This window comes from Nycticebus coucang, chromosome 6, assembly GCF_027406575.1.
Source record: "Nycticebus coucang isolate mNycCou1 chromosome 6, mNycCou1.pri, whole genome shotgun sequence".
In the NCBI taxonomy this organism is placed as follows: domain Eukaryota; kingdom Metazoa; phylum Chordata; class Mammalia; order Primates; family Lorisidae; genus Nycticebus; species Nycticebus coucang.
The window spans coordinates 67,877,204-67,894,463 of NC_069785.1; the positions used below are offsets into that span (position 1 = coordinate 67,877,204).

General features: G+C 45.6%; 1 non-coding gene across 1 annotated transcript; it reads left to right on the top strand.

The window, feature by feature from the left end:
- Window positions 1–7,034: 7,034 nt before the first annotated feature.
- On the top strand, window positions 7,035–7,150 carry LOC128589296 (U5 spliceosomal RNA). The gene has a single exon (XR_008380892.1). It is a non-coding gene; the product is annotated as a U5 spliceosomal RNA (small nuclear RNA).
- Window positions 7,151–17,260: the final 10,110 nt, after the last annotated feature.

Genomic DNA, 17,260 nt, shown 5'->3' on the forward strand with positions numbered 1-17,260 from the left:
CTTTATGGCCCTCGGTAGAATGCCGTGGCATCACACAGCTCACAGCAACCTCCAACTCCTGGGCTTAAGTGATTCTCTTGCCTCAGCCTCCCGAGTAGCTGGGACTACAGGCGCCCGCCACAACGCCCAGCTATTTTTTGGTTGCAGTTCAGCTGGGGCCGGGTTTGAACCCGCCACCCTCGGTATATGGGGCTGGCACCTTACCGACTGAGCCACAGGCGCCGCCCTATAAAATTGTTTTGAGATGGGGGGGTTCTCCTTGTGTTGCCCAGGCTGTTCTAAAACTCCAGGGCTTCACCTATCCTCCCACCTCAGCTTCCAGAATGATTACATACACAGAGCAAACTCCTGGGCCCAAGCAGTCTTCTTAACTCAGACTCCGGTGTAGCTGAAACCACAAGTGCCCACCACAATCCCTGGCTACTTTTTCTATTTTTAGTAGAGAAGTGGGTCTGGCCCTTGCTCAGGATGGTGTCCAACTCCTGAGCTCAAGGCATTCTACCCACCTTGGCCTCCCAGAGTGCCCGGATTCCAGGCATGAGCCACCAAGCCTGGCCTATATATTTTTTGTTTGTTTAAGACAAGGTCTCCCTTCATTGTCCCAGATAGAATGCAGTGGTGTGATGGAGCTCCCTGTAACTTCAAACTTCTGGGATCAAGCAGTCCTCCTGCTTCACTCAGCCTGTCTAGTAGCTAGGACTACAGATGATTGCAGCAACGACCCCTGGCTAGTTTTTATTTCTATATTTGATTTGGTAGAGACGGGGTCTCACTCTTTCGAAGGCTGGTCTCAAACTCCAGGTCTCAAACAATCCTCCTGCCTTGGTCTCTTTCCAGAGTGCTAGGATTACAAGTGATAGTCACTATGCCCACCTCTAATGATTACATATTTAATATGAGGTAACAACTGCGGCATGGTGGCTCACTCCTATAATCCCAGCACCTTGGGAGACTGCAGGTAGAAGTTTCTCTTGAGACCAGGAGTTGAAGGCCAGCCTGAGCATCACAGTGGGACCCCATTTCTACAGAAAAATTTTTTTAATTAGGCAGTGCAGTAGTATCTGTGTTCCTAGCTATGGCAGAGGATGGCTTGAGCCCAAGAGTTCCAGGTTGGAGTAAGCTATGATTGGGTCTCTGTAGCACAGCCTGTGCCAGAGGGAGACCTTGTCTCAAAACTAAACAACAACAAAAATAGTGAGGTTACAGTCAATATTTACTATGCACATAGTATTCATCCTTTCCATCTATTTAAACTTATATCGTAAGTTGTCAAAAGAAATGTGTAGATATGATTTACAGGAATAAGATATTGATTCCACCACCTAAACAGGTGCTCCTGGTGGCCAGAACTGAGCACTAAAGGGATGCAGCATCCCCTTGTGGCCATCACAGGCGCCGCAGCAGAACAGAGAATCTAGACAAGCAGGCAAGAACAATGGAATATTAATCTCTTAATATAAGCCACCAATATAAGATATTAGAGCAAAACAATTTGGTAATCCTCTTTCCCTGGGTAGAATGCTGTGTTGTCATATCTCACAGAAACCTCAAACTCTTTGGCTCAAGGGGTCCTCTTGCCTCAGCTTCTGGAGTAGCTCCAACTACAGGCACCTGCCACATCATCTGGCCGGTTTTTTTTTTAGTAGAGTTTTTTCTCGCTCTTGCTTAGGAGGGGTCTCAAACTCCTGAGCTCAAGCAATCCACCCGCATCAGCCTCTCAGAATATTAGGATTACAGGCATCAGCCACAACGCAAGACTGGAAAACCTATTTTATAAACTGAAACACCCATTCTTTTTTTGGTGGGTAGGGGGAACAGAATCTCCCTATGTCATCCCAGTTAGAATGCAGTGGCCTGGGCGGCGCCTGTGGCTCAGTGAGCAGGGCGCCGGCCCCATATGCCGAGGGTGGCGGGTTCAAACCCGGCCCCGGCCAAACTGCAACCAAAAAATAGCCAGGCGTTGTGGGGCGCCTGTAGTCCCAGCTACTCGGGAGGCTGAGGCAAGAGAATCACTTAAGCCCAGGAGTTGGAGGTTGCTGTGAGCTATGTGATGCCACGGCACTCTACCGAGGGCAGTAAAGTGAAACTCTGTCTCTAAAAAAAAAAAAAAAAAAAAAGAATGCAGTGGCCTTGTCATAGCTTACTGCAACTTCAATCTCCTGGGCTCAATTGATCTTCCTGCCTCAGCCTTCTGAGTAACTGGGACTACAGGTCCCCACCATGATGCTTGGTTAATTTTTTGTAGAGTGGAAGTGGAGAGAGAGGTTTTGCTCTGTTGCTCATGCTGGTCTGGAACTCCTCCCAAAGTGCTAGGATTACAGGCACCTTGCCTGGCCCTCATTCATATTTTATATGTATTTATATATATATATATATTTTTTTTTTTTTTTTTTTTTTGTGGTTTTTGGCTGGGGCTGGGTTTGAACGCGCCACCTCCGGCATATGGGACCAGTGCCCTACCCCTTTGAGCCACAGGCGCTGCCCGTATTTATATATGTTTTAATCTTATAATAGAAATAGAAGGAAATGAAGAATACAAACCAAAAATCTCTAGCAAACACCATACATAACAGGAAGTGTTGTACACTTTCCCTTCAGAGTCCAGAAGAAGACAATAACAACAGTATCACACTTCCATTTGGTTTGATGATAGGTCCTGCCTTGGAAAGTAAAACAAGAAAAAGAAAAACAGGCAAGAGAATCGCGGAAGCCCAGGAGTTAGAGGTTGCTGTGAGCCGTGTGACGCCACGGCACTCTACCCGAGGGCGGTACAGTGAGACTCTGTCTCTACAAAAAAAAAAAAAAAAAATTAAGACCTTGGGCGGCGCCTGTGGCTCAGCGGGTAGGGCGCCGGTCCCACATGCCGGAGGTGGCGGGTTCAAACCCAGCCCTGGCCAAATTAAAAAAAAAAAAAAAAAAAAGAAAAAGAAAAACAAAATTATCTTTTTTTTTTTTTGAGACAGAGTCTCACTCTGTTGCCCCATGCTGGAGTACTGTGGCCGTGATAGCTCACAGCAACCTTAAGCTCTTAGGCTCCAGTGATCCTCTTGCCTCAGCCTCCTGAGTGGCTGGGAGTACTGGCTCCTGACACCAACCCTAGCTAATTTTTCTATTTTTAGTAGAGACTGGCTTTTCCTCAGGCTGGTCTTGAACTCCTGAGCTCAAGTGACCCATCCACCTTGGCCTTCTAGAATGTTAGGACTATAGGCGTGAGCCCAGCCTAAAATTATCTTTATTCTCAGTCCATATGATTATCTTCACAGAAGATCAAAAGAATCTAGAAGGACACTGTCCAATACTGTGGCCACTGGCCACATGTGGATATTGAGCATTTGAAATGTGGCCAGTCTGAATTGAGATGTGCTGTATATCTAAAATACACACTAGATTCTATTTTTTATTTATCTTTTTTGAGACAGAGCCTCAAGCTGTTGCCCTGGGTAGAGTCCTCTGGCATTGCAGCTCACAGCAACCTCCAACTCCTGGGCTTAAGCAATTCTCTTGCCTCAGCCTCCTGAGTAGCTGGGAATATAGGTGCCCACCACAACGCCCGGCTATTTTTTGGTTGTAGTTGTCATTGTTGTTTGACAGGCCTGGGCTGGATTCGAACCCACCAGCTCTGGTGGATGTGGCTGGCACTGTAGCATCTTGAGCTATAAGCGCCGAGCTGCTACACACAAGATTTTAAAGACTTTGTATTTTAGAAGTGAATAATTAATATTTTTTTATATTATTATTAAATTTTGGGGGTACACCTGGTAAATAAAATATGTTAAATAAGTATAATTTTAAAATAATAAAAACATCATTAAAAGTAAAATGAAAGTAATTTTATCTGTTTATTTTTACTTTATTAATAAAACTACTAGGAAATTTTAATTACATATGTGGCTCACATATTTCCATTGAACAGTGCTGATTTAGATTTAGACAATCCTTTAGAATTAAAACAATAGCTCAGCAAAGTTGTTGGATACAAGACTGATAATATAGAAATGAATTGCATTTTTAGACAAACAGTAAATTGTTCTAATTATAATAATCAATTAAAATATTAACCTGTCATTTATAATAGGAGAAAATATTCCTTGGATATTATGTACAAATACACACAAAGACCTCTATGGAGTGAATTATACAGCTTTATAGCAAGATTAAAGAAAACAAAAGATATGAATGGAAAGATGCATCAAGGTCATAGATGGTAGATCTGGTATCAAAAAGATGGAAAATCCTTTCCAATGTAATCTATAAGTTCAAAGCAATTTCAATCAGAAATTCCAACAAATGTTTTTATGTTTCATATTTTTTCGTTTCTAGGTTATTTCTTGAATTAAATAGCAGCATGAATCATTGCCAGAAATGGAAGCACAGGCCACACAATAAGCAACGAAACTAATCTAGCCCCTCAAACCACACAATGACAATCAGGGGTGAGTCCACACTTTGGTTCCAGAAGCCCTAGAAGCTCCTTGACTCTAGGCAGCCTGGTGTGGATAAAAACAAGTTAACCTTTGGCCTTGCACAGTGGCTCATGCCTGAAATCCTAGCACTCTGAGAGGCCACGGCAAGTGCATAACCACAGCTCAGATATTCAAGACTGCCTCAGCAAGAACGCAAGAGTGAGATCCTGTCTCTACTAAAAAAAAGAACAAATATATATATTATATATATATATTATATATATAGAAAAAGTAACCAGGTGTGGTGGTAGGCACCTATAGTCTCAGCTACTTGGGATACTGAGGAGTTTGAGGTTGTCAGGAAAAAAGCAAGTTAACCTTCCTTGTGGTTCTCTATTGAGTACAAGCGGCTCAGGACCCTTTCAGAGCAAAGACCAGAAGATGAATGTCCCCTAAAACCTAGGAATAGAGACTCTCAAGTCTCATGGAGAGAGCACTTCAAAGAAACTCTCCCCAAAGCCCCATCCCTTTCCTGTTCCCAGAGCCCCTTAGCCCCTAGCTGAGCCCTGTGAGATGCAGTATTATCCCAAGATGGGCACTTTGCTTCTCTATGGGTCTCTTTAACCTCCCATCACATTGTGAAATAGAGCAAGCATGCTAGAGTATCAAACACCCGCATAAGTGGATGAACCTTGCTAACATGCCATGTGAAAGAAGCCAGTACAAAGGGTACATGTTATATGCTTCTGTTTATATGAAATGTCCAGAGTAGTCCAGTGAGAGAAGAGGAGGCTGGGAGGCAGGGGAGATTGGGGAGACCAGAATTAACCGCTAATTAGTGTTTATTCTTGGGTGGGGAAGGAGTGACAAAAAGGTTCTAAAATTCGATTGTGGTGATGATTGCACAATTCTGTGAATATATTAAAAGACATTCGCTTTGGGTGCATTACATGGCTTTTTTCTTTTCTTTCTTTTTTTTTTTTTTTGTAGAGACAGAGTCTCACTTTATGGCCCTCAGTAGAGTGCCGTGGCATCACACAGCTCACAGCAACCTCCAATTCCTGGGCTTAAGCGATTCTCTTGCCTCAGCCTCCCGAGTAGCTGGGACTACAGGCGCCCGCCACAACGCCCAGCTATTTTTTTTTTTTTGGTTGCAGTTCAGCCGGGGCTGGGTTTGAACCCGCCACCCTCGGTATATGGGGCTGGCGCCTTACCGACTGAGCCACAGGCGCCGCCCTTTTTTCTTTCTTTTTTATTTATTTATTTATTTGAGACAAGAGTCTCACTGTGTCTACTTGGTAGAGTGCTGTGCCGTCTTAGCTCACAGCAACCTCAAACTCTTGGGTTCAAGCGATTCTCCTGCCTCAGCCTCCCAAGTAGCTGGGACTACAGGCGCCCGCCACAACACCCGGCTATTTTTGGTTGTAGTTGTCATTGTTTGGCAGGCCCGGGCTGGATTCGAACCGGCCAGACCCCACCCCCCACCCCAGCTCTAGCCGCTGAGCTACAGGCGCCGAGTCATGGCTTTTAAATTATATCCAATAAATCTATTTTTGAAATGTACTATACAAATTTAAATCACATATATTGTCAAATATAGTTGACTTGCTAGCAAAGGACAACAGCAAAGAAAGTTTCGGTTCAGAGGTGTGAGAAACAGGATGTTTACACAAGCAGGTGGGAAAATCACTGAGCCAGTTTCCCTTCCAAGGTTGCCCAGTCAGCACTTTTGTTAGGAAGGAGCATCTACATGCTGCCTGTTCTCTCTCTCTCTCCCTCCCTCCCTTTTTTAGTCTCACCCTTTGCCCCGAGCGGAGTGCAGGAACCTCAGACTCCGGCTGGGGGCATCCTGCTGCCTCCGCCCCCCAAAGCCGCTGGGATTACAGGCTGGCCGCGCGCCCGACTGTTTTTTGTTTGTTTGTTTTTCATTTTTTTTTTTTTGGTTTTTTTTTTGTTGTTGTTGTTTTTGTTTTTGGCCAGGGCTGGGTTTGAACCCACCACCTCCAGCATATGGGACCGGCGCCCTACTCCTTGAGCCACAGGCACCGCCCTGTTTTTCATTTTTTTTACTGAGTCGGGGGTCTCACTTTCCGCTCAATTTTTCTATGTTTAGTAGAGAAGGGGTCTCGCTCCTGCTCAGGCTGGTCTCCAACCCTGAGCTCAACGGATCCTCCCGCCTCGGCCTCCCAGAGTGCTAGGATTAGAGGCGTGAGCCACCGCGCCCGCCTTTTCACAGCAGTCCTTATTTAAAAGCACTGAAATTCTGAAGGCACAAACGTACAATACAGATAAAACCCAAGTCTCTGACCTGGACTGCCTTTATACCGCAGCTGGCCGACGCTCCGCTTCGCCCCCTAATGGTGGCACAGAGGCACAGTGCGACTACGCGCACTTTCCCAGCCCCCCGGGTGACTCACCCTATTTGCATACCCACAATGCACTGCTGGAGGTACAAATTAGAACGGCAATAGTAAAAATTTTTCTTTCAAATGTATTTTTTAAAGTTTAGTTTTGTCTTTACAGAATTATCGGAAATTTTCTTTCATGTACAGAGTCTTGGCATTTACTAGGCACCATCAATGTACTAGGAGTTTCTGTTGTCCCAGGTTTGAAAGAGGGGTGACAGAAAGCATACTCTGGTTTCTCTTCAGATCGTATAAATCTTTCGCCTTTTACTAAAGATTTCCGTGGAGAGGAACAACTCTGAGTCTGAAACCAATTTTTTGAGGCCTTGTTTCGGCAAGGCTATCTTTTAATTGTTAAAAATTAGAAAAAAACTGATTCTTGAAATGAGAGTGGCATGTGGTGGTAAGTCGTTGTATGCTTTACGCTATGAAGAACCCTGGAGAAAAAATACTTTAATTGTTTCTTGTTGCTAAGTGTTTTTTTGTTTGTTTTAGAACAGAGTCTCATCCTCGAACAACTCTGAACTTTTTTAAGTGATTCTTTTGCGTCGGCCTCCAGAGTAGCTGGGACTACAGACCCCCGTCACAGACCCCGATTATTTTTAGAGACAAGGTTTTTTTTTGTTTGTTTTTTTGAGACAGAGCCTCAAGCTTGTCGCTCTGGGTAGAGTGCTATAGCATCACAGCTCACGGTAATCTCCAACTCCCGGGCTCAAGCGAGTCTCCCGCCTCCGCCTCCCAAGTAGCTGGGACCACAGGCGCCCGCCACAACGCCTGGCTGTTTTATGGTTGCAGCCGTCATTGTTGTTTGGTGGGCCGGGCTGAATGCGAACCTGGCAGCTCAGGTGTATGTGGCTGGCGCCTTAGCTGCTTGAGCCACAGGCGCCGAGTCCCCGGTTATTTTTAGAAACAAGGTTTCACTGTCCTTTAAAGCTGGTCGCGAACTTGTCCGCTCAGGTGATCTGCCCGCCGTGGCTTCCTAGAACGCTAGTATTACAAACATGAGCCACCGCACGCGGCCTCATTTTTCACTTTTTGATCTTGATTTTTTTTTCTTTACTTTTTAAAAAAGATTGAGACAGTTTGTGTGGGTTTCCCAGGCTAGGTAGAGTACTATGGCCTGTACGTCTCTCACAGCCATCTCCATCTCCTGGGCACAAGCGATCTTGCTTCAGACTCCCGAGTAGACTACAGTAGTCTAGCTAATTTTCTTATTTTTAGTAGAGACCGGGTCTCTTGCTCAGGCTGGTTTCCAACACCAAGGCCTCCCAGAGTGCTAGGATTACAAGCGTGAAAGTTTGTTTTGGTTCTTATTTGTTCTTTTATGTGTTTTATTTAATAAATAATTCACTACTTCAAGTTATTAAAGAAATTCTGTATCATTTAACTATGTCTTTCATATTTAAGTCCTTGATTCGAAGTTATTTTTGTGTGTAGTATGAGGTGTGGATCCATTTTTATTTTTAACGGAAATGGCTGGCATTCACCCAGCACTACGTTTTGAACGGTGTCTCCTTTCCCCTCTGGTCTGCAATGACAACTCTGACGTACTCTTGTATCAGCTTTCTTTACAGGCATGCCAATATTTCTGGGCTCTCTGTTTTGTTCCTTGGGTCTGTTTGTCTGTCTCTGAGCTAATATTGCAAACCACAATACTATCGCTTTTTAATAAGACTTCAGATCTGATAGATGTCATTTCTCTGTTTTTTTTTTTTTTTTTTTTCCAGGAGTAGCTTGGCTATCCTTTCCTCTTTCTTCTTCTCAAAGTGCTTCATTCATCTAGAAGTTGCCTTGTGGATTTCTGTGAAAATGCTTATGCATCTGCATTAAATCTATAGATAAATTAGAAATGTTGAACCTTTATTTTATTTGCAGACATGATTTGTTTAGGTCTCCCTCCTTCCTTTCCTTTCATCCTTCTTTCCTTTTCCCTTCCCCCCACTCTGTTACTCTTCAGTAGAGTGCCATGGCATCTCACAGCAACCTCAAACTCTTGGGCTCCAGCCTCCTGAGTAGCTGGGACTACAGGTGTCTGCTACAACACCCTGCTAGTTTTTTCTATTTTTAGTAGAGATGGGGTTTCTTGCTCATGCTGGTCTCTAACTCCTGAGCTCAAAGGATCCTTCCACCTCAGCCTTCCAGAGTGCTAGGATTACAGGTGTGAGCCACCACACCCATCCCTTTGTTATCTTTCAATAAAGTGTTGTCAGTTTCTATTAAAAGCCTTATAGGGGTGGTGCCTGTGGCTCAAAGGAGTAGGGTGCTGGCCCCATATGCTGGAGGTGGCAGGTTCAAGCCCAGCCCTAGCCAAAAACTGCAAAAAAAAAAAAGCCTTATAGGCTCTGTCCCCCTAGCACACTGGTTATGGCACCAGCCTCGTACACCTAGGGTTCGAGCCCAACCTGGGCCAGCTAAACAACAATGATAACTGCAACAAAAAATAGCTGGGCCTTGTCGTGTGCGCCTGTAGTCACAGCTACTTGGGAGGCTGAGGCAAGAGAATCTCTTAAGCCCAAGAGTTTTAGGTTGCTGTGAGCTGTAACACCACAGCACTCTACCGAGGGCAACATAGTGAGACTCTAACTCAAACAATAAATAAATAAATGTCTTATACTTTTTATTAATTTTTAAATTTGCATTTCTTAACTGTAAATTATATTATAGAAATTATATTATAGAAATTATACTTGTTTAGTATATTTGTCAACCTTACCTTTGACTCTCTCATTAACTCCAATAATCTGTATATAGATTACTTTGAGTTTTCTATCTGTATAATCTTATTATCTGAGGATTTTTTTCCAAGTCTTCCTTTTGGAAAAAAAAAAAAATATATATATATATATATATTTTTTTTTTTTTGACAGTGTCTCACTCTGTCACCCTGGGTAGAGTGGCATGGCGTCATAGTTCACAGCAACCACAAACTCTTGGGTTCAAGCAATTCTCTTGTCTCAGCCTCCCAAGTAGCTGGGACTACAGGCACCGGGCACAACGCCCAGCTATTTTTAGAGACAGGCTCTTGCTTTTGCTCAGGCTAGGATCTCACTCTTGCTCAGGCTGGTCTTGAACTCCTTGGCCTCCCAGAGTGCTAGGATTACAGGCATGAGTCACTGCATCTGGCCTTTATTTTTTTCTTACACTATTGAGCAGTTAAAATGTTGTCAAGTAGAAATCATAGTGGACATCTTTTCTTATGCTGGATTTTAATTTTGCTTGCATTTCCAATTTATTGAGTTTTGATTGAGATAATCACATGAATTTTCTCTTGGAAGGTTTTTTTATTTGTGGGGGACAGAGTCTCACTATGTCACCTGGACTAAAGCAGTGGCATCATAGCTCATTGCAACCTTAAACTCTTCAGTTCAAGCTATCCTTTTGCCTCAGCCTCCCGAGAAGTAGGGACTACAGGCACACAACACCATGCCCAGCTAATTTTTCCATTTTTTATAGAGATAGGGTCTTGCTCAAACTGGTCTAGAACTCCTGGCCTCAAGCAATTCTCCCAGCTCAGTGTCCCAGAATGCTAGGATTATAGGTATGAGCCACCATCCTGGCCTCTTTTAGATTGTCAAGATGGTGAATGGCATTGACTGATTTCCAAATGTTGAACCAGTTTGTATTTTTGTTATAAACCAAATTTGATTGCGGTATATTTTTAACATTTGTCTATTTGTTTATCTTTTAGAGATGAGGTCTTGCTTTATTGTCCAGGTGGGCCTCAAACTTGTGGTCTCCAGCAATCCTCACACTCAACCTCCTGAGAAGCTGGGACTGCAGGCACAAATCACTACATGATATAAATGAGAGTCGTCCAGAAAGTATACAGCCATATATACTGAAAAAGATAGTGTTGACTATGGCTGGATACTTGCAGAACAGCTCTCTCTCTCTCACACACACACACACATACACGCACGGTTTTTTTATTGTTTCAATAGGAACTTTTTTTGAGATATAGTCTCAAGCTGTCGCCCTAGGTAGAATGCTGTGGCATCACAGCTCAGAGCAACCTCAAACTTTTAGGCTTAAGCGAACCTCTTGCCTTAGCCTCCCAAGTAGCTGGAACTACAGGCACCTGCCACAATGCTCGGCTATTTTTTTTTTTTGAGGGGGGGGTTGCAGTTGTCATTGTTGGTTAGGAGGCCTATGGATGCCGCCCAGGAATTTAATTTTTTTTTTTTTTTTGAGACAGAGTCTCACTTTGCTGCCCTTGCTAGAGTGCTTTGGCATCATAGCTCACAGCAACCTCAAACTCTTGGGCTCAAGTGATCCTTTTGCCTCAGCCTCCCAAGTAGCTGGGACTATGGGCGCCTGCCACAACACCTGGCTTTTTTTTTTTTTTGAGACAGAGTCTCATTATGTCGCCCTTGGTAGAGTGTGGTGTAGTCACAGCTCACAGCAACCTCAAACTCCTGGGCTTAAGCAATTCTCTTGCCTCAGGCTCCCAAGCAGCTGGTACTACAGGTTCCCACTATTAGTATGCCTGGCTATTTTTGTTGTTGTTGTGGTTGCAGTTATCTTGTTGTTTTAGCTGGTGGGGCCGGTTTCAAACCCGCCAGCCTCAGTATATGTGGTTGGCGCCCTGCCCACTGAACTATGGGCCCCGCCAATGCCCAGCTATTTTTAGAGAACTCTCTGGTTCAGGCTGGTCTCGAACTCCTGAGCTCAAGCCATCCACCTGCCTCGGCCTCCTAGATTGCAAGGATTACAGGCGTGAGCCACCTCGCCTGGCCACTCAGTAAGAATTTTTATGATTTCAAAATTCATTTGGAAAAGAAGAAGACCCTATCATAGTGATACTATAAATCATCATAATGAGCATCTCTTGTCGGGTGTCATCCTTGTCCTTGTGTTTTGGCTTTCCTATCAGACATGAAGCTCCTCCCCATGGCCCATCTCTCCTTCCTGGCCAGGGCCATGGAAATAGTCCAGGGAAATGCGGAAGGGAGCAGCACGAGAGAAACAATCTTACATTAGGTAGCCTCTGGAGAAGCCAATCCTTATGAGAATATGGAGGTGTCTCCTTGCCTGCCTCATGAGGTGAAGTGAGAAGCAGATGAGAGGATGAATACAAAAAGGAAATGTTGGTGGTGCCTGTGGCTCAATGGGTAGGGCACTGGCCACATACACGGGGGCTGGCAGGTTCAAACCCGGCCTGCGCCTGCTAAAACCAACAATGACAACTGCAACAACAAAAATACAAAAAGGAAATGTTTGAAAGTTATAATGCAAAGTGAACATTGCTGTAATCTTCTAAAACTAGAGGGTATCTGCAGAGACTTTCTACAGCACCCCTGTGTCCTCCTGACCTGTCCCAGAAAGGCAGAGGAAAATACAGTAAGAACCAGATGGAGTGTCCACAACAGGCTCTCACTTGCTCTCTCTCTCTCTTTCTCTCCATTTACTTCAAACTCTGGAGGCTTGAGGTACTTTGTCCTGTTGCATCAAGGCCCCCCTGTCCAGTCAGTCCCCGCAGCCAGCACGGCAGATGCTGATGGCCCATGGCATCACTGCACAGATAGTACCTTCGTGCTAAGAACTGGGACCGCCTCTCAGTGAGAGCACCTCACTTCAGGTATGTCAGCCTGTCTCAGGGTCAGGAAGGCAGCCCAACGCATGCACTTCTCTCAGCCTCCTCAGGACCCAAATCAGAACCAGTTCGGGGAAGTCACCTCATAGCCCAGAATTACAGCCCTGGGTCCCCACACCAGTCAAAGCCAGTTGCCTCTCCTTCCAAAGGCCTGGTCCTAAGATCCCCTTCCCATTGGCCTTTCTAGGGGTAGCCCTAGCATGGTTTCCAGAACACACATAAATTCTAATTACACACCTTTTCCAGGACAACTGAGTTTTGCTCTAAATGGATTCCCTTCCCCCTCATACCTTTATTTCCTCAAAGGTAAATTACCTCCTGAGGTGACTCTTTCTTTTGATGAAAGACATACCATTCAAGTTCAATCTGTTCCGGGGCCCCTGCTATACTTTCTTTCTCAGTGGGTAGGGCTCTGGCCCCACCGAGGGTGGCGCTTTCAAACCCGGACGGCCAAACTGCAACAAAAAAACAGCCAGGCATTGTGATGGGAGCCTGAAGTCCCAGCTACTTGGGATGCTGAGGCAAGAGAATCGCCTAGGCCCAGGAGTCGGGAGTTTGCTGGGAGCTGTGACGCCACGGCACTCTACCAAGGGCGATAAAGTGAGACTCTGTCTCTAAAAAAAAAAAAAAAAAGACACAGTTTATTCTCTTCTCATGAACCCCATATATTGACAGTTTTGCCCAGTGCATTTATCAAGTAAAGGATTTATTCGGTTCCCATTTGTAATCAATCAAAGCATAGTTGACCACCAGCTGGGGTTCTGGTCCTCAGCCCACCCAAGAGGAGAACTCTGGGAGAGCATCAGTTGTGGAGAGGGCACAGCCAAGCACAAGGATGTGTGGGAACAGTTCCCAGCTCCCTGATACCTTCTCCAGCCACTGAGCATCCTCAGCCCCAGCCTGGCACCATTGCCAGACCTGGTACTGAGCTTGTGGCAAGAGTATGAAAGTGGATGGGGAGATGCGAGTTCTTGCCCCAGCTCTGCCACTAACTGGCTGGGGGACCTCCTATCGACGTGAGTTCAGAACCCTTTCTGGGGCTTGGTTTCCCCACAGTGTCTGAGTTAGGTAATCTTCAAATATCCTCCCAGACTCTGACATTTTAAGACTAAGCTCTGCGCCCAGGGCAGAGGAGATAAAAGTGGGACAGAAACAAACAGCTCAGCCTATGAGCAGTACTGACCCTGCCTTCTTGTTTACTTGAGGCCTGGCCGCCTTTCGGCTCCCTGTGGGGATGAGAGCAGCAGAAGGGCCAGAGCAGGGCTGCAAGGCCCTGGAAACACACTAAGGTGGCCGGGCTGGGCAAGCTGGCACGTGCTTGCCGCCACACACGTACACATGCACGCACATGCGCACACACTCTCGTTGCAGGGCCCCGCCCACCCGGGTCCCGCCCACCCTAGGTCGTCACTGCCATACTTGGCTTCTGTCTGTGAGGCTAGGTGTGGGGCCTGCCGCTGGCCCTTGTGGGGTGAGCCACAGCAGGTGGGGGCGGCAGGCCTTCCTCTGCAAACGTGCTGCTTGGGTCTCTGCTGCTGGTTCCCATTTGCTAATATTTCATGAAACTTAATCATCTTCCACCATCTGCCATAGATGTTGGAGACAGAGGTGGGCATCAAAACAGTGCTTGTCACTGACTGTGTGGGTGGGGAGAGAGCAGAAGGGAGAAGAACAGATAGCAGGCAGGTGTTGGAGCCAAGGCAGTAAGGACTTCCACGAGAACAGCTGATCTGATCTGTATTCCAGCATTTACTGCCAAGCCTACCACTGCCCTGGCTGAAGAAATGCTTCTTTTTTTTTTTTAAACAGAGTCTCACTTTGTCACCCCCCAGTAGCATGCCGTAGCATCATAGCTCACACCAACCTCAAACTCTTGGGCTCAAGCGATCCTCTTGCCTCAGCCTCCTGAGTAGCTGGGACTACAGGCTTCTGCCACAACCCCCACACATTTTTAGAGACAGGGTCTCGTTCTTGCGCACGCTGCTCTCAAACCCGTGAACTCAGGCAATCCACCTGCCTCGGCCTGCCGGAGTGCTAGGATTACAGGCGTGAGCTACCCACCACACCTGGCCAAGAAATGTTTCTTTGAAGGATGAAGGGATGAATGACTAGATGGATGAGGAAGCAGTGTTAGAGGGGTGGATACAGGGGGAAGATTAGAGGAAAATAAGGGAGGGTGAGGGAGATGAGGAAACAAAGATAGGGAGAGAGGAAGGTGTGGAGAGGGAGATGGATAAACAGGTGGGGAGGCAGGATGGCTGGAGAAGCTTCCTTTTACATCTTAATTTAAAAGGAGTTGATGGACCAACACTTTGCACGGGTCCTCAAACTGCGGCCCACAGGACACATGAGGCCGTGTGATTGCATTTGTTCCCGTTTTGTTTTTTTTACTTCAAAATAAGATATGTGCAGTGTGCACAGGAATTTGTTCATAGTCTTTTTTTTTTTTTAACTATAGTCCGGCCCTCCAACGGCCTGAGGGACAGTGAATTGGCCCCCTGTTTAAAAAGTTTGAGGATGCCTACTTTAGAGTCTGGTAAAGACCATTGAATTGTAGACATTTCTTTTTTTTTTTTTTTTTTTTGGCAGAGGCTGGGTTTGAACCCACCACCTCCGGCATATGGGGCTGGCACCCTACCCCTTTGAGCCATAGGCACCACCCTGAATTGTAGACATTTCTTTTCCTTCTCATTTCTTCTTGTTATGGTACCTGTGAAAGGTATCCCTGTTATACCATGATCCTGGGCAATCTCTCTTTGAGATTCAGTCTTCCCATCTGGAAACTGGGCCTTCCTTTCCCTCGTACAGTCATTGAGATATTCAAGTAAAATAACAGAATAATATAGCTTTAGGCCAGGCAAGATGGCTCACACCTGTAATCCTAGCACTCTGGGAGGCCAAGGCAGGTAGATCCCTTGAGCTCAGGAGTTTGAGATAAGCCTGAAAAAGAGGGAGATCCTGTCTCTACTAAAAATAGAAAAACTCACCAGGCGTTGTGGCGGGCCCCTGTAGTCTCAGCTACTTGGGAGGCTGAGGCAAGAGAATCTCTTAAGCCCAAGAGTTTGAGGTTGTTGTGAGCTGTGGCATCACAGCACTCTACCCAGGGTGACAGAGTGAGACTGTTTCAAAAAAACAAAAAAAAAAAAAGGAAAAAAAACAAAATAATGTAGCTTTACAGTGGGCATATCATCCTCACCATTGTGCACATGCCTGTAGTCCTAGCTACTCTGGAGGCTGAGGCCAGAGGATCACTTAAAGCCAGGAGTTCCGGGCTGAAGTGCACTATGCCAATGGGGTGTCCGCACTAAATGACAATCAATATGGTGACCTCGTAGAGTAGGGGACCACCAGGTGGTAGACCAACCCAGGCTGGAAACAGAGCAGAGCAAAACTCCCTTGCTGATCAGTAGTGGAATGACACCTGTGAATAGCCACTGCTTTCCAGCCTAAGCAACATAGTAAGACCCTGTGTCTTAAAAAAAAATGTTAGGCAAAGGGAGGAGGATCAGTTTCTTAATAGAGGGCAGGAGTTTGAGGTTACAGTGAGCTCTGATGATGCCACTGCACTCCAGCCTCAATGATAGAGCAAGACCCTGTCTCAAAAAAACAAACAACAACAAAAAAACCTGCCAAAAGCGCAGTCCAGTGGTCTAGTGATCGGCACCCAATCCTGGAGACACACTGCCTGATTCTGATCCCAGCATTTCCACCTCCTAGCTGTGTGACTCCCAGCAAGTGACTTGTGGAAGGTGGGAGGCAACAGTGAGAGAAAATTTAGCATATGCTGGAGTTAGTGGGGAGAAGAACCAGGGGTTTAGAGGTGAAGGCAGAGCCGTTAAATAACAGGGAGAGAGATGGGTAATTACAGAGAATAATAAGGACTTTTTTTTTTTTTTGAGACAGAGTCTCACTTTCTTGCCCCCGATAGAGTGCTGTGGCATCACAGCTCGCAGCAACCTCAAACTCTTGGGCTTAAGCGATTCTCTGGCCTCAACCTCCCAAGTAGCTGGGACTACAGGCACCTGCCACAACGCCCGGCCATTTTTTTGTTGCAGTTGTCATTGTCAGTTAGCTGGCCCAGGCTGGGCTCGAACCTGCCAGCCTCAGTGCATGTGGCTGGCACCATAATCACTGCTACAGGTGCCGAGCCAATAATGACTTTTCAGTGTGACATGAAAAGCTCTCTCATTGAATCTTCCAGGGTATTCAGCAAAGACTTAATAGTTTCTCAGTTCATTTTTGGATGTTGGCCTTTGTTTTCGGTAAAACTGAGATTGACCACAGGTAGAGTTTTGTCTGGGTTACAATGTAATAGTTTTTGGGGGATTTTTTTGTTGTACTTTTTTGAGACAGGGTCTTGTTCAAAAGCATAGCTCACTGTAGCACTGAACTACTGGGATTCAGGCTCCTGAGTAGCTGAAACTGAAAGGCATGTGCCACCATGCCTGAGTAAGTTTTAATTTTTTGTTGTTGTTGTTGCTGTTGTTTTTAGAGACAGAGTCTCAAGCTGTTGCCCTGGGTAGAGTGCTATGGCATCCTAGCTCACAGCAACCTCCAACTCTTGGGCTCAAGCAATCCTCTTGCCTCAGTTTTTCTATTTTTATTTTATTTATTTATTTATTGAGATAGAGTCTCAAGCTGTGACCCTGGATAGAGTGCCGTGACATCCTAGCTCACAGCAACCTCAAATTCTTGGGCTCAAGCAATCCTCTTGCCTCAGTTTTTCTATTTTTATTTTATTTATTTATTTATTGAGATAGAGTCTCAAGCTGTGACCCTGGATAGAGTGCCGTGGCATCCTAGCTCACAGCAACCTCAAACTCTTGGGCTCAAGCAATCCTCTTGCCTCAGTTTTTCTA